Source organism: Elephas maximus, chromosome 13 (genome assembly GCF_024166365.1).
Source record: "Elephas maximus indicus isolate mEleMax1 chromosome 13, mEleMax1 primary haplotype, whole genome shotgun sequence".
NCBI classification, from domain to species: domain Eukaryota; kingdom Metazoa; phylum Chordata; class Mammalia; order Proboscidea; family Elephantidae; genus Elephas; species Elephas maximus.
Window position 1 is genome coordinate 6,388,948 of NC_064831.1, and position 18,567 is coordinate 6,407,514.

The following is an 18,567-nucleotide window of genomic DNA, read 5'->3' on the forward strand; positions in this document are numbered from 1 at the left end:
ACTAGTAGCCTTGTCTGAATTAGTACCCTGAACTAGTAGCCTTGCTTTAAGTAATCGTCTTAACGTCTGCCCTTGCCTTCCTAGTACCCTTAACTAGTAGCCAAGCCTTAACTACTACCCCTAACTAGTAGCCTTGTCTTAACTAGTACCCTTGCCTTAACCAGTTGCCTTAAGTAGTACCCCGGCCTTAACTAGAAGTATCAACTTGTAAACTTGCATCCAATAGTAACCTTAACTACTACTCTTGCCTTAAGTAGTGGCCTGAACTAGTACTCGTGCCTTAGCTAGTACTCTGAACTAGTACAGTGCCCCTAAGTAGTATCCTGAACTAGTAGTCTTCTCTAAACTAGTACCCTTAACTAGTAGCCTTGCCTTCACTAGTACCCTGGCCTTCTCCAGTAGCCTTAACTAAGACCCTGGCCTTCACTGGTAGCCTTAAATAGTACCCTTAACTAGTACCCTCGCATTCACTAGTAGTCTGAACTAGTACCCTGGCCGTATCAGTACCCAGAACTACTACCCTTGCCGTAACCAGTTTCCTTAAGTAGTACCCTGGCCTTAACTAGTAGTATTCACTTGTATTTTTGCATCAACTAGTAGCCTTAACTAGTACTCTTGCCTTAAGTAGTGGCCTGAACTAGTACTCGTGCCTTAGCTAGTACTCTTAACTAGTACAGTGCCCCTAACTAGTATCCTGAACTAGTAGCCTTCTCTAAACTAGTACCCTCAACTAGTTGCCTTACCTTCACTAGTACCCTGGCCTTCTCCAGTAGCCTTAACTAAGACCCTGGCCTTCACTAGTAGCCTTGCCTCAACTAGTACCCTTAACTAGTACCCTCGCATTTAGTCTGAACTAGTACCCTGGCCGTATCAGTACCCAGAACTACTACCCTTGCCGTAACCAGTTGCCTTAACTAGTACCCTGGCCCTAACTAGTAGTATTCACTTGTAATCTTGCATCAACTAGTAGCCTTAACTAGTACTCCTGCCTTAAGCAGTGGCCTTTATTTCTACCTTGCCTTAACTAGCAGCCTTAACTAGCACACGTGCCTTTACTAGTACTCTTAACTAGTACAGTGCCCCTAACTAGTCTCCTGAACTGGTAGCCTTGTCCTAACTAGTACCCTTAACTAGGAGCCTTGCCTTAAGGAATAGTCTTAATGGCTACCCTTGCCTGAACAAGTACCCTTAACTAGTACCCTTGCATTAACTAGTAGTCTGAACTAGTACCCTGGCCTTATCAGTACCCATAACTACTACCCTTGCCTTAACCAGTTGCCTTACCTAGCAACCTGGACTTAGCCAGTAGTATTAACATGTACCCTTGCATCGACTAGTAGACTTAACTAGGACTCTTGCCTGAAGTAGTGGCCTTAACACGTTCCTTGCCTTCCTAGTAGCCTTAACTAGTACTCTGAACTAGTACAGTGGCCCTAACTAGTATTCGGAACTAGAAGCCTTGTGGTAACTAGTACCCTTAACTAGTCGCCTTGCCTTAAGGAACAGTCTTAACGTCTACCCTTGCCTTACTAGTCCTCTTAACTAGTAGCAAAACCTTAACTAGCACACTGAAGTAGTAGCCTTGCATGGACTAGTAGCCCAGCCTTAACTAGTACCCTGGCCGTCACTAGTACCCTTGCCTCCACTAGTACCCTGGCATTAACTAGTGGTCTTAACTAGTACCCTTGCCTCCACTAGTACCCTGGCATTAACTAGTAGTCTTAACTAGTACCCTGGCCTTATCGCTACCCATAACTACTACCCTTGCCTTGACCAGTTGCCTTAACTAGTACCCTGGCCTTAATGAGTAGTATGAACTTGTACCCTTGCATCAACTAGTAGCCTAAACTAATACGCTTGCCTGAAGTCGTAGCCTTCACTTGTACCTTGCCTTCCTAGTAGCCTTAACTAGTACCCGTCCATGAACTAGTACTCTTAACTAGTACAGTGGCCCTAACTAGTAGCCTGAACTAGTCCCCTTGCCTGAGGTAGTCCCTTTTCCAAACTAGTACCCTTCTTGCGTACCCCTATGGAGTAGGGTATGGTACAGTAGGGTGTCCTAAGGTAGGGTAGCACACGGTAGAACAGAGAAAACAGAATCCAATAGAATAGAAGAGGATAAGTCAGGATAGCTTAGTTTCGTGTAGGGTATGGTAGAGTAGCATCGGATGGGATAGAGAAAAGAGAAAACGAGAATCCAATACAACAGAATCGAAAAGAAGAGACTAGATGAGGAAAGACTAGGGCGGGATAGGGTTCTGTCGAATAGAAGAGCGTAGAATGGTGTGGAACGGAGTCAAATGCAGTCAAACCGAGACGAATAGACTAGAAAAGAGTTGAATAGAGCGGAATAGCACCGAATAGGAACATATAGGGCTGAGTCGAGCCCAATCGAGCCCAATCGAGCCCAATCAAGTCAAATCGACCAGATTCGAGCTGAATGGAGCCGAATGGAGCTGGAATGAGCCAAATAGAGACCAAGAAAATGAGCCAAGCTAGATCGAGCCAAATCGCACCTAATCGCATCCTATTGCATCGAATCTCGTCGAAGTCCATCCAATCCCACCAAAACCCATCGGATCTCATGAAATCTCACCGAATCCCGTCCAATTGTGTCCAATCGGGTCGAATCGAATGCAATCGAATTCAATAGAACAGCTTAGAGTAGTGTAGGTTAGGCTGGGATTCAAGAGGGTAGGGCACAGAGGAATAGACTAGAGAAGCGTAGAGTAGAAGAGAACACAAAGAGTAGAATGGAGTAGAGTGGAGTAGAGTAGACTAGTCAGAGTCGAGTAGTGCAGAATAGAGATGAATAGATCCCATTCGAGCTGAATCGAGTCGAATGGAGAGGACATGAGACAAATCTCAATGAATGGAATAGATTAGAGTAGGGTGGGGGAGAAGAGAAGAGAATAGTGTAGAATGGAGTCGAACAGAGTGGAATGGTGTGGAATGGAGTCGAATGGAGCCAAATAGAGACGAATAAAGTAGAAAAGAGTTGAATAGAGCTGAACAGGGCCGGATAAGTTTGGATCGAGCCTAATGATGCTGAATCGAGCAGAATCGAGCCAAATTGACCCGATTCAAGCCAAAGAGAGCTAAATCAAGCCAAATTCAAGCCTAATCCCATGGAATCGCCTTGAAAGGCATTGAATCGAATGGAATAGATTAGAGTAGAGGAGGGTAGAGTAGGAGGGGTGAGACTAGAACAGAACAGAACACAAGAGAAAGAATCGAATAGAATGAAGTAGAGACGAGTACAGTAGAATAGAGTCCAATAGAGTTGAATAGAGCCAAAGAGAGCTGAATGCAGCCGAACCCACCAAATTCGAGGTGAATCGAGAAGAATCATGTCGAATCGCGTTGAAAAGTGTCGAATCCAATCCACTAGTTTAGTGTAGGGCAGGTAAGATGAGGGGAGGGGAGGGTAGAAAAGAATAGATTAGAATAGACCAGAAAGAATAGAGAAGAGTAGACTAGAGTCAAATCGAGTCAAATCCTGCCGAAAAGAGCCGAATAGAGAGGAAAAGGGCCAAGTCCAGCCGAATCGAGTTGAATTCGCACAAAAAGGAGCTGATTCGAGCCGATATGACCTGAATCAGGTCGAATCCCGTTCAAGTCTGTTGAATAGAATAGAACAGATTACAGTAGACTAAGTTAGAGTAGGGTAGGATAGACCAAAATGCAGTAGAACAGAACAGGATAGAAGAGAACTGAAAGAATAGAATAGGGTCGAGTAGTGCAGAGTCTAGAAGAATAGAGTTGAATATTGCCGACTAGAGCAAAATAGAGCCCAAAAGACCCAACGTGATAGAAATCAAGATGAATGGCGCCGAATCCCGCGGAATCATGCTGGATCTCGTCGAATCCCGTTGAATTGCATTGAATCCCATCCATTCAAGTCCAATCCAATCGAATCGATTAGAATAGACTAGAGAAGGGTAGAGTACAAGACAATAGACTAGAGAAGAATACAGTCGGATGGAGTAGAATGGTGTAGAATGGAGTTGAAAAGAGATAATAGAGTTGAGTAGACTCATAGAGCCATATAGAGTTGAGTAGAGCCTATTCAAGCTGAATAGAGCTGACCAGGGCGAAATGGAGCCGATTACAACTGAATCGAACCGATTGGAGCCCAAGAGGGATGAATGGAGTGCAACGGAGCCGACTGGAGCCGAATCGCATCGAAATGCGTGGAATCGAATCCAGTGGAATAGATTAGAGTAGGGTTGGTTAAAATAGAGTAGAAGAGAATTGAACACAGTAAAAGAGAATAAAAAGAATACAAGAGAATCGAGTCCAAAAGGTTAGAGCAGAGCAGAATAGTGTAGAGTAGAACAGAGTCGAATAGAGTCGAATCGAGCCAAATGGAGAAGAAACAAGGCAAATCGCGTTGAATCCCCTCGAACCAATTCCAGTCAATTGGGGTAGGGTAGAGTAAAACAGTGTTGAGTGGAGTAGAATGCTGTGCAACACAATCGAATGGAGTCGAAAAGGGGAGAAAAGAGCCGAATAGAGCCGAATAGTGCTGAAGAGGGCCGAAGAGGGCCGAATCGAGCCGAATTGAGCCTAATCCAGCTGAATCGACACTCTTCGAGCCAAGTGGAGCCGAATGGACATGAATCGAACCAATTCGACCTGAATCGTGTCCAAATTCATGGAATCGAATTGAACAGATTAGAGTAGGGGAGGTTCGGGTATGGCAGGGTGGAATAGAGTAGAGTAGCATAGAATAAAACAGAAGAGAATAGAAGAGAACAGAACAGTACAGAACGAATACAGAAAACAGTAGGCTAGAGTAGCGTAGAGGGAAACAGAGTAGAGAAGAATAGATTCGAACAGAGCTAAATAGAGCCAAACTGAGCCGAATCGTGTCCAAATGGGTTGAATCCAATCCAATCAAATGGATTAGAATAGATTAGAGTTGGGTAGCATAGGGTAGGGTAGAATAGAGTCGAATAGAACAGAACAGAATAGGAAGAATAAAGAAAATAGAGAAGAGTAGACTAGAGTACGATAGAGTAGGCTAGTGTAGAATAGGGTAGACGCGAATACAGCTGAATAGAGCCGAATGGAGTCGAAATGAGAGGAATCACGTCTAATCGATTCGAGTAAATTAGAGTGGTGTAGGATAGAGTAGAGCAGAATAGTGTAGAATGGTGTGGAATAAATAGAATGGAGTAGAATGGAGTCAAATAGAGACAAAAAGAGTAGAGAAGAGTCGAATAGAGCAGAATAGGGCCGAAAGAGGCGGAATTGAGCAGAATCGAAGCAATTCAAGCCAAACGAACCGAATAGAGCCAAATGGAATCGAATCGAGCTGATTCAAGCTTAATCACGTCGAGTCCCGTTCAATGCATCCAATCCAATCCAAACGTATAGATTAGAGAAGCGGAGAGGAGGGTGGAATAGAATAGAGTAGACTAGAATAGAAGAGATTAGAACAGAATAGAAGGAATAGAATAGAGTAGAAAAGAGTAGGGTCGAATAGACTCGAATAGAGTCGATTAGAGACGAAGAGGCCCAATAGAGACGAATAGAGAAAACAGAGCTGAATGGAGCCAAATAGAGACGTAAAGGAGCCATATAGAGCCGATTCGCACCTAATCGAGCTGAATCAAGCAGAATCACGCCGACTGTCACTGAATAGCGTCGAATCACATCGAATCACGTCGAATCGCATCAAATCACATCGTTTTGTGTCGGACCGGGTCGAATCGCTTCGGATCGCATCGGATTGCATCGAATGTCGTCGAATCACGACGAATCACGTCCCATCACGTCAAATAACTTCGAATTGCGTCCAATCTCCCAGAATTCTGCTGAATCACGTCGAATCGTATGGAATCTCGTCTAATCTCTTTGAATCCCGTCAAATGCCTTCGGACCTTGTCGAATCCCGTCGAATCCTGTCCAATGGCGTGGAAGTGAACCGAATTGAATCAAATAGATTCAAGTAGGGTGGGTTTGGGTGGGGTGCAGTAGGCTTGGGTAGGGTAGGATAGAACAGAGTCCAACAGAATAGGAGAGAACAGAACAGAAGAGAAAGAATCCAGCAGAAGAGAATAGAGTAGAAAAGAGTCAGATAGTGCAGAACATAGCCGAATTGAGGCGAATGGAGACAAAACAAGATGAATCGCGTTGAATCGCTTCGAATCGGGTCCAATCGAATCCATTGGAACAGATTAGGGTAGGGAAGGGTAGACGAGAATAGAGGAGAATAGTGCAGAATGGTGTGGAATGGATTAGAACGGAGCCGACTAGAGACGAATAGAGTAGAAAAGAGTCGAATAGAGCATAGTTGGGCCGAACAGGGCCAAAGAAGGCCTAATCGAGCAGAATCCAGCAGAATCGATGCCATTGGAGCTGAATGGAGCAAAATGGAGCCCAAACGAACCGACTCGAAGCGAATTGAACTGATTCAAGCCTAATCGGGTCGAATGGCGTGAAAATGCGATGACTCGAACAGAATCAAAGATTAGAGAAGGGGAGGGGAGCGGCTGGGAGGGTAGAACAGAATAGAATAGAACAGTACATAATGGAAGGAACAGAAGATAGCACAGTACGGTAGAGCAGAGTAAAGTAGAGAAGAGTAGAGTCGAATAGAGTGGAATAGTGCAGAATAGAGCTGAATAGAGCCAATTCTAGCCGAATCGAGCCCAATGGAAACAAAACGTGATGAATCGCGTCGAATAGCGTCCAATCGAATCCATTAGAATAGATTAGAGTAGGGTAGGGTAGAACAGAATAGAGTAGAATCGAGTCGAATGGAGTTGCATAGAGAAAACTAGAGTAGAAAAGAGTCGAATCGAGCCGAATAAGGCTGAACCAAGTCGAATTGAGTTGAAACAAGCTGAATCGAAGCGATTCAAGCCAAATCGAGCTGAATCGAGCTGATGGTGCCAAATGAGCCGATTCAAGCATCATCGCGTCCAATCCCATTGAAATGCTTTGAATCGAATCCAATTGAATAGATTCGAAAAGGTTAGGGTAGGGTGGTTTTGGATAGGGTAGACTAGGGTAGACGAAAGCAGACTAGAGTAGAGTAGACCAGAGAAGTCTAGAGTAGTAGCCTAGACAAGACAGCTGGACTAGCCAGACTAGTGGTATAGATCAGTAGGCTAGACAACTAGCCTTGAAGAGTACCCTTGCCCTGACAAGTCCCCTAAATTCTGAATCTGAACTACTCCCCTTGCCTTAACTAGTATCCTGAACTAGGAGCCTTGTCTGAACTACTCCCCTTAACTAGTAACCTTGCCTTAAGTAATAGTCTTAATGTCTACCCTTGCCTTACTAGTACCCTGAACTAGTAGCCCAGCCTTAACTAGTAACCTGGCCTTCACCAGTAGCCTTAACTAGTACCCTGGCCTTCACTCGTAGCCTTGCCTCAACTAGTACCCTTCACTAGTACCCTCGCATTAACTAGTAGTCTTAACTAGTACCTGGCCTTCTCAGTCCCCATAAGTCCTACCCTGGCCTTAACCAGCTGCCTTAACTGGTACCCTGGTCTTAACTAGTAGTATTCACTTGTACCCTTGAATCCACTGGTAGCCTAAACTAGTCGTCTTGCCTTAAGTAGTAGCCTTCACTTGTGCCTTGCCTTAACTAGTATCCTTATCTAGTACCTTTGCCTTAACTAGTACTCTTAACTAGTACAGCAGCCAGAACGAGTAGCCTGAACTAGTAGCCTTGTCTGAATTAGTACCCTGAACTAGGAGCCTTGCTTTAAGTAATCGTCTTAACGTCTGCCCTTGCCTTCCTAGTATCCTAAACTAGTAGCCAAGCCTTAACTACTACCCCTAACTAGTAGCCTTGTCTTAACTAGTACCCTTGCCTTAACCAGCTGCCTTAAGTAGTACCCCGGCCTTAACTAGAAGTATCAACTTGTAAACTTGCATCCAATAGTAACCTTAACTACTACTCTTGCCTTAAGTAGTGGCCTGAACTAGTACTCGTGCCTTAGCTAGTACTCTGAACTAGTACAGTGCCCCTAACTAGTATCCTGAACTAGTAGCCTTCTCTAAACTAGTACCCTTAACTAGTAGCCTTGCCTTCAGTAGTACCCTGGCCTTCTCCAGTAGCCTTAACTAAGACCCTGGCCTTCACTGGTAGCCTTAAATAGTACCCTTAACTAGTACCCTCGCATTCACTAGTAGTCTGAACTAGTACCCTGGCCGTATCAGTACCCAGAACTACTACCCTTGCCGTAACCAGTTTCCTTAACTAGTACCCTGGCCTTAACTAGTAGTATTCACTTGTATTTTTGCATCAACTAGTAGCCTTAACTAGTACTCTTGCCTTAAGTAGTGGCCTGAACTAGTACTCGTGCTTTAGCTAGTACTCTTAACTAGTACAGTGCCCCTAACTAGTATCCTGAACTAGTAGCCTTCTCTAAACTAGTACCCTCAACTAGTTGCCTTACCTTCACTAGTAGCCTGGCCTTCTCCAGTAGCCTTAACTAAGACCCTGGCCTTCACTAGTAGCCTTGCCTCAACTAGTACCCTTAACTAGTACCCTCGCATTTAGTCTGAACTAGTACCCTGGCCGTATCAGTACCCAGAACTACTACCCTTGCCGTAACCAGTTGTCTTAACTAGTACCCTGGCCCTAACTAGTAGTATTCACTTGTAATCTTGCATCAACTAGTAGCCTTAACTAGTACTCCTGCCTTAAGCAGTGGCCTTTATTTCTACCTTGCCTTAACTAGCAGCCTTAACTAGCACACGTGCCTTTACTAGTACTCTTAACTAGTACAGTGCCCCTAACTAGTCTCCTGAACTGGTAGCCTTGTCCTAACTAGTACCCTTAACTAGGAGCCTTGCCTTAAGGAATAGTCTTAATGGCTACCCTTGCCTCAACAAGTACCCTTAACTAGTACCCTTGCATTAACTAGTATTCTTAACTAGTACCCTGGCCTTATCAGTACCCATAACTACTACCCTTGCCTTAACCAGTTGCCTTACCTAGCAACCTGGACTTAGCCAGTAGTATTAACATGTACCCTTGCATCGACTAGTAGACTTAACTAGGACTCTTGCCTGAAGTAGTGGCCTTAACACGTTCCTTGCCTTCCTAGTAGCCTTAACTAGTACTCTGAACTAGTACAGTGGCCCTAACTAGTATTCGGAACTAGAAGCCTTGTGGTAACTAGTACCCTTAACTAGTCGCCTTGCCTTAAGGAACAGTCTTAACGTCTACCCTTGCCTTACTAGTCCTCTTAACTAGTAGCAAAACCTTAACTAGCACACTGAAGTAGTAGCCTTGCATGGACTAGTAGCCCAGCCTTAACTAGTACCCTGGCCGTCACTAGTACCCTTGCCTCCACTAGTACCCTGGCATTAACTAGTGGTCTTAACTAGTACCCTTGCCTCCACTAGTACCCTGGCATTAACTAGTAGTCTTAACTAGTACCCTGGCCTTATCGCTACCCATAACTACTACCCTTGCCTTGACCAGTTGCCTTAACTAGTACCCTGGCCTTAATGAGTAGTATGAACTTGTACCCTTGCATCAACTAGTAGCCTAAACTAATACGCTTGCCTGAAGTCGTAGCCTTCACTTGTACCTTGCCTTCCTAGTAGCCTTAACTAGTACCCGTCCATGAACTAGTACTCTTAACTAGTACAGTGGCCCTAACTAGTAGCCTGAACTAGTCCCCTTGCCTGAGGTAGTCCCTTTTCCAAACTAGTACCCTTCTTGAGTACCCCTATGGAGTAGGGTATGGTACAGTAGGGTGTCCTAAGGTAGGGTAGCACACGGTAGAACAGAGAAAACAGAATCCAATAGAATAGAAGAGGATAAGTCAGGATAGCTTAGTTTCGTGTAGGGTATGGTAGAGTAGCATCGGATGGGATAGAGAAAAGAGAAAACGAGAATCCAATACAACAGAATCGAAAAGAAGAGACTAGATGAGGAAAGACTAGGGCAGATAGGGTTCTGTCGAATAGAAGAGCGTAGAATGGTGTGGAACGGAGTCAAATGCAGTCAAACCGAGACGAATAGACTAGAAAAGAGTTGAATAGAGCGGAATAGCACCGAATAGGAACATATAGGGCTGAGTCGAGCCCAATCGAGCCCAATCGAGCCCAATCAAGTCAAATCGACCAGATTCGAGCTGAATGGAGCCGAATGGAGCTGGAATGAGCCAAATAGAGACCAAGAAAATGAGCCAAGCTAGATCGAGCCAAATCGCACCTAATCGCATCCTATTGCATCGAATCTCGTCGAAGTCCATCCAATCCCACCAAAACCCATCGGATCTCATGAAATCTCACCGAATCCCGTCCAATTGTGTCCAATCGGGTCGAATCGAATGCAATCGAATTCAATAGAACAGCTTAGAGTAGTGTAGGTTAGGCTGGGATTCAAGAGGGTAGGGCACAGAGGAATAGACTAGAGAAGCGTAGAGTAGAAGAGAACACAAAGAGTAGAATGGAGTAGAGTGGAGTAGAGTAGACTAGTCAGAGTCGAGTAGTGCAGAATAGAGATGAATAGATCCCATTCGAGCTGAATCGAGTCGAATGGAGAGGACATGAGACAAATCTCAATGAATGGAATAGATTAGAGTAGGGTGGGGGAGAAGAGAAGAGAATAGTGTAGAATGGAGTCGAACAGAGTGGAATGGTGTGGAATGGAGTCGAATGGAGCCAAATAGAGACGAATAAAGTAGAAAAGAGTTGAATAGAGCTGAACAGGGCCGGATAAGTTTGGATCGAGCCTAATGATGCTGAATCGAGCAGAATCGAGCCAAATTGACCCGATTCAAGCCAAAGAGAGCTAAATCAAGCCAAATTCAAGCCTAATCCCATGGAATCGCCTTGAAAGGCATTGAATCGAATGGAATAGATTAGAGTAGAGGAGGGTAGAGTAGGAGGGGTGAGACTAGAACAGAACAGAACACAAGAGAAAGAATCGAATAGAATGAAGTAGAGACGAGTACAGTAGAATAGAGTCCAATAGAGTTGAATAGAGCCAAAGAGAGCTGAATGCAGCCGAACGCACCAAATTCGAGTTGAATCGAGAAGAATCATGTCGAATCGCGTTGAAAAGTGTCGAATCCAATCCACTAGTTTAGTGTAGGGCAGGTAAGATGAGGGGAGGGGAGGGTAGAAAAGAATAGATTAGAATAGACCAGAAAGAATAGAGAAGAGTAGACTAGAGTCAAATCGAGTCAAATCCTGCCGAAAAGAGCCGAATAGAGAGGAAAAGGGCCAAGTCCAGCCGAATCGAGATGAATTCGCACAAAAAGGAGCTGATTCGAGCCGATATGACCTGAATCAGGTCGAATCCCGTTCAAGTCTGTTGAATAGAATAGAACAGATTACAGTAGACTAAGTTAGAGTAGGGTAGGATAGACCAAAATGCAGTAGAACAGAACAGGATAGAAGAGAACTGAAAGAATAGAATAGGGTCGAGTAGTGCAGAGTCTAGAAGAATAGAGTTGAATATTGCCGACTAGAGCAAAATAGAGCCCAAAAGACCCAACGTGATAGAAATCAAGATGAATGGCGCCGAATCCCGCGGAATCATGCTGGATCTCGTCGAATCCCGTTGAATTGCATTGAATCCCATCCATTCAAGTCCAATCCAATCGAATCGATTAGAATAGACTAGAGAAGGGTAGAGTACAAGACAATAGACTAGAGAAGAATACAGTCGGATGGAGTAGAATGGTGTAGAATGGAGTTGAAAAGAGATAATAGAGTTGAGTAGACTCATAGAGCCATATAGAGTTGAGTAGAGCCTATTCAAGCTGAATAGAGCTGACCAGGGCGAAATGGAGCCGATTACAACTGAATCGAACCGATTGGAGCCCAAGAGGGATGAATGGAGTACAACGGAGCCGACTGGAGCCGAATCGCATCGAAATGCGTGGAATCGAATCCAGTGGAATAGATTAGAGTAGGGTTGGTTAAAATAGAGTAGAAGAGAATTGAACACAGTAAAAGAGAATAAAAAGAATACAAGAGAATCGAGTCCAAAAGGTTAGAGCAGAGCAGAATAGTGTAGAGTAGAACAGAGTCGAATAGAGTCGAATCGAGCCAAATGGAGAAGAAACAAGGCAAATCGCGTTGAATCCCCTCGAACCAATTCCAGTCAATTAGGGTAGGGTAGAGTAAAACAGTGTTGAGTGGAGTAGAATGCTGTGCAACACAATCGAATGGAGTCGAAAAGGGGAGAAAAGAGCCGAATAGAGCCGAATAGTGCTGAAGAGGGCCGAAGAGGGCCGAATCGAGCCGAATTGAGCCTAATCCAGCTGAATCGACACTCTTCGAGCCAAGTGGAGCCGAATGGACATGAATCGAACCAATTCGACCTGAATCGTGTCCAAATTCATGGAATCGAATTGAACAGATTAGAGTAGGGGAGGTTCGGGTATGGCAGGGTGGAATAGAGTAGAGTAGCATAGAATAAAACAGAAGAGAATAGAAGAGAACAGAACAGTACAGAACGAATACAGAAAACAGTAGGCTAGAGTAGCGTAGAGGGAAACAGAGTAGAGAAGAATAGATTCGAACAGAGCTAAATAGAGCCAAACTGAGCCGAATCGTGTCCAAATGGGTTGAATCCAATCCAATCAAATGGATTAGAATAGATTAGAGTTGGGTAGCATAGGGTAGGGTAGAATAGAGTCGAATAGAACAGAACAGAATAGGAAGAATAAAGAAAATAGAGAAGAGTAGACTAGAGTACGATAGAGTAGCTAGTGTAGAATAGGGTAGACGCGAATACAGCTGAATAGAGCCGAATGGAGTCGAAATGAGAGGAATCACGTCTAATCGATTCGAGTAAATTAGAGTGGTGTAGGATAGAGTAGAGCAGAATAGTGTAGAATGGTGTGGAATAAATAGAATGGAGTAGAATGGAGTCAAATAGAGACAAAAAGAGTAGAGAAGAGTCGAATAGAGCAGAATAGGGCCGAAAGAGGCGGAATTGAGCAGAATCGAAGCAATTCAAGCCAAACGAACCGAATAGAGCCAAATGGAATCGAATCGAGCTGATTCAAGCTTAATCACGTCGAGTCCCGTTCAATGCATCCAATCCAATCCAAACGTATAGATTAGAGAAGCGGAGAGGAGGGTGGAATAGAATAGAGTAGACTAGAATAGAAGAGATTAGAACAGAATAGAAGGAATAGAATAGAGTAGAAAAGAGTAGGGTCGAATAGACTCGAATAGAGTCGATTAGAGACGAAGAGGCCCAATAGAGACGAATAGAGAAAACAGAGCTGAATGGAGCCAAATAGAGACGTAAAGGAGCCATATAGAGCCGATTCGCACCTAATCGAGCTGAATCAAGCAGAATCACGCCGACTGTCACTGAATAGCGTCGAATCACATCGAATCACGTCGAATCGCATCAAATCACATCGTTTTGTGTCGGACCGGGTCGAATCGCTTCGGATCGCATCGGATTGCATCGAATGTCGTCGAATCACGACGAATCACGTCCCATCACGTCAAATAACTTCGAATTGCGTCCAATCTCCCAGAATTCTGCTGAATCACGTCGAATCGTATGGAATCTCGTCTAATCTCTTTGAATCCCGTCAAATGCCTTCGGACCTTGTCGAATCCCGTCGAATCCTGTCCAATGGCGTGGAAGTGAACCGAATTGAATCAAATAGATTCAAGTAGGGTGGGTTTGGGTGGGGTGCAGTAGGCTTGGGTAGGGTAGGATAGAACAGAGTCCAACAGAATAGGAGAGAACAGAACAGAAGAGAAAGAATCCAGCAGAAGAGAATAGAGTAGAAAAGAGTCAGATAGTGCAGAACATAGCCGAATTGAGGCGAATGGAGACAAAACAAGATGAATCGCGTTGAATCGCTTCGAATCGGGTCCAATCGAATCCATTGGAACAGATTAGGGTAGGGAAGGGTAGACGAGAATAGAGGAGAATAGTGCAGAATGGTGTGGAATGGATTAGAACGGAGCCGACTAGAGACGAATAGAGTAGAAAAGAGTCGAATAGAGCATAGTTGGGCCGAACAGGGCCAAAGAAGGCCTAATCGAGCAGAATCCAGCAGAATCGATGCCATTGGAGCTGAATGGAGCAAAATGGAGCCCAAACGAACCGACTCGAAGCGAATTGATCTGATTCAAGCCTAATCGGGTCGAATGGCGTGAAAATGCGATGACTCGAACAGAATCAAAGATTAGAGAAGGGGAGGGGAGCGGCTGGGAGGGTAGAACAGAATAGAATAGAACAGTACATAATAGAAGGAACAGAAGATAGCACAGTACGGTAGAGCAGAGTAAAGTAGAGAAGAGTAGAGTCGAATAGAGTGGAATAGTGCAGAATAGAGCTGAATAGAGCCAATTCTAGCCGAATCGAGCCCAATGGAAACAAAACGTGATGAATCGCGTCGAATAGCGTCCAATCGAATCCATTAGAATAGATTAGAGTAGGGTAGGGTAGAACAGAATAGAGTAGAATCGAGTCGAATGGAGTTGCATAGAGAAAACTAGAGTAGAAAAGAGTCGAATCGAGCCGAATAAGGCTGAACCAAGTCGAATTGAGTTGAAACAAGCTGAATCGAAGCGATTCAAGCCAAATCGAGCTGAATCGAGCTGATGGTGCCGAATGAGCCGATTCAAGCATCATCGCGTCCAATCCCATTGAAATGCTTTGAATCGAATCCAATTGAATAGATTCGAAAAGGTTAGGGTAGGGTGGTTTTGGATAGGGTAGACTAGGGTAGACGAAAGCAGACTAGAGTAGAGTAGACCAGAGAAGTCTAGAGTAGTAGCCTAGACAAGACAGCTGGACTAGCCAGACTAGTGGTATAGATCAGTAGGCTAGACAACTAGCCTTGAAGAGTACCCTTGCCCTGACAAGTCCCCTAAATTCTGAATCTGAACTACTCCCCTTGCCTTAACTAGTATCCTGAACTAGGAGCCTTGTCTGAACTACTCCCCTTAACTAGCAGCCTTGCCTTAAGTAATAGTCTTAATGTCTACCCTTGCCTTACTAGTACCCTGAACTAGTAGCCCAGCCTTAACTAGTAACCTGGCCTTCACCAGTAGCCTTAACTAGTACCCTGGCCTTCACTCGTAGCCTTGCCTCAACTAGTACCCTTCACTAGTACCCTCACATTAACTAGTAGTCTTAACTAGTACCTGGCCTTCTCAGTCCCCATAAGTCCTACCCTGGCCTTAACCAGCTGCCTTAACTGGTACCCTGGTCTTAACTAGTAGTATTCACTTGTACCCTTGAATCCACTGGTAGCCTAAACTAGTCGTCTTGCCTTAAGTAGTAGCCTTCACTTGTGCCTTGCCTTAACTAGTATCCTTATCTAGTACCTTTGCCTTAACTAGTACTCTTAACTAGTACAGCAGCCAGAACGAGTAGCCTGAACTAGTAGCCTTGTCTGAATTAGTACCCTGAACTAGTAGCCTTGCTTTAAGTAATCGCCTTAACGTCTGCCCTTGCCTTCCTAGTATCCTAAACTAGTAGCCAAGCCTTAACTACTACCCCTAACTAGTAGCCTTGTCTTAACTAGTACCCTTGCCTTAACCAGTTGCCTTAAGTAGTACCCCGGCCTTAACTAGAAGTATCAACTTGTAAACTTGCATCCAATAGTAACCTTAACTACTACTCTTGCCTTAAGTAGTGGCCTGAACTAGTACTCGTGCCTTAGCTAGTACTCTGAACTAGTACAGTGCCCCTAACTAGTATCCTGAACTAGTAGCCTTCTCTAAACTAGTACCCTTAACTAGTAGCCTTGCCTTCAGTAGTACCCTGGCCTTCTCCAGTAGCCTTAACTAAGACCCTGGCCTTCACTGGCAGCCTTAACTAGTACCCTCACATTCACTAGTACTCTGAACTAGTACCCTGGCCGTATCAGTACCCAGAACTACTACCCTTGCCGTAACCAGTTTCCTTAAGTAGTACCCTGGCCTTAACTAGTAGTATTCACTTGTATTTTTGCATCAACTAGTAGCCTTAACTAGTACTCTTGCCTTAAGTAGTGGCCTGAACTAGTACTCGTGCCTTAGCTAGTACTCTAAACTAGTACAGTGCCCCTAACTAGTATCCTGAACTAGTAGCCTTCTCTAAACTAGTACCCTCAACTAGTTGCCTTACCTTCACTAGTACCCTGGCCTTCTCCAGTAGCCTTAACTAAGACCCTGGCCTTCACTAGTAGCCTTGCCTCAACTAGTACCCTTAACTAGTACCCTCGCATTTTGTCTGAACTAGTACCCTGGCCGTATCAGTACCCAGAACTACTACCCTTGCCGTAACCAGTTGCCTTAACTAGTACCCTGGCCCTAACTAGTAGTATTCACTTGTAATCTTGCATCAACTAGTAGCCTTAACTAGTACTCCTGCCTTAAGCAGTGGCCTTTATTTCTACCTTGCCTTAACTAGCAGCCTTAACTAGCACACGTGCCTTTACTAGTACTCTTAACTAGTACAGTGCCCCTAACTAGTCTCCTGAACTGGTAGCCTTGTCCTAACTAGTACCCTTAACTAGGAGCCTTGCCTTAAGGAATAGTCTTAATGGCTACCCTTGCCTCAACAAGTACCCTTAACTAGTACCCTTGCATTAACTAGTATTCTTAACTAGTACCCTGGCCTTATCAGTACCCATAACTACTACCCTTGCCTTAACCAGTTGCCTTACCTAGCAACCTGGACTTAGCCAGTAGTATTAACATGTACCCTTGCATCGACTAGTAGACTTAACTAGGACTCTTGCCTGAAGTAGTGGCCTTAACACGTTCCTTGCCTTCCTAGTAGCCTTAACTAGTACTCTGAACTAGTACAGTGGCCCTAACTAGTATTCGGAACTAGAAGCCTTGTGGTAACTAGTACCCTTAACTAGTCGCCTTGCCTTAAGGAACAGTCTTAACGTCTACCCTTGCCTTACTAGTCCTCTTAACTAGTAGCAAAACCTTAACTAGCACACTGAAGTAGTAGCCTTGCATGGACTAGTAGCCCAGCCTTAACTAGTACCCTGGCCGTCACTAGTACCCTTGCCTCCACTAGTACCCTGGCATTAACTAGTGGTCTTAACTAGTACCCTTGCCTCCACTAGTACCCTGGCATTAACTAGTAGTCTTAACTAGTACCCTGGCCTTATCGCTACCCATAACTACTACCCTTGCCTTGACCAGTTGCCTTAACTAGTACCCTGGCCTTAATGAGTAGTATGAACTTGTACCCTTGCATCAACTAGTAGCCTAAACTAATACGCTTGCCTGAAGTCGTAGCCTTCACTTGTACCTTGCCTTCCTAGTAGCCTTAACTAGTACCCGTCCATGAACTAGTACTCTTAACTAGTACAGTGGCCCTAACTAGTAGCCTGAACTAGTCCCCTTGCCTGAGGTAGTCCCTTTTCCAAACTAGTACCCTTCTTGAGTACCCCTATGGAGTAGGGTATGGTACAGTAGGGTGTCCTAAGGTAGGGTAGCACACGGTAGAACAGAGAAAACAGAATCCAATAGAATAGAAGAGGATAAGTCAGGATAGCTTAGTTTCGTGTAGGGTATGGTAGAGTAGCATCGGATGGGATAGAGAAAAGAGAAAACGAGAATCCAATACAACAGAATCGAAAAGAAGAGACTAGATGAGGAAAGACTAGGGCGGGATAGGGTTCTGTCGAATAGAAGAGCGTAGAATGGTGTGGAACGGAGTCAAATGCAGTCAAACCGAGATGAATAGACTAGAAAAGAGTTGAATAGAGCGGAATAGCACCGAATAGGAACATATAGGGCAGAGTCGAGCCCAATCGAGCCCAATCGAGCCCAATCGAGTCAAATCGACCAGATTCGAGCTGAATGGAGCCGAATGGAGCTGGAATGAGCCAAATAGAGACCAAGAAAATGAGCCAAGCTAGATCGAGCCAAATCGCACCTAATCGCATCCTATTGCATCGAATCTCGTCGAAGTCCATGCAATCCCACCAAAACCCATCGGATCTCATGAAATCTCACCGAATCCCGTCCAATTGTGTCCAATCGGGTCGAATCGAATGCAATCGAATTCAATAGAACAGCTTAGAGTAGTGTAGGTTAGGCTGGGATTCAATAGGGTAGGGCACAGAGGAATAGACTAGAGAAGCGTAGAGTAGAAGAGAATACAAAGAGTAGAATGGAGTAGAGTGGAGTAGAGTAGACTAGTCAGAGTCGAGTAGTGCAGAATAGAGATGAATAGATCCCATTCGAGCTGAATCGAGTCGAATGGAGAGGACATGAGACAAATCTCAATGAATGGAATAGATTAGAGTAGGGTGGGGGAGAAGAGAAGAGAATAGTGTAGAATGGAGTCGAACAGAGTGGAATGGTGTGGAATGGAGTCGAATGGAGCCAAATAGAGACGAATAAAGTAGAAAAGAGTTGAATAGAGCTGAACAGGGCCGGATAAGTTTGGATCGAGCCTAATGATGCTGAATCGAGCAGAATCGAGCCAAATTGACCCGATTCAAGCCAAAGAGAGCTAAATCAAGCCAAATTCAAGCCTAATCCCATGGAATCGCCTTGAAAGGCATTGAATCGAATGGAATAGATTAGAGTAGAGGAGGGTAGAGTAGGAGGGGTTAGACTAGAACAGAACAGAACACAA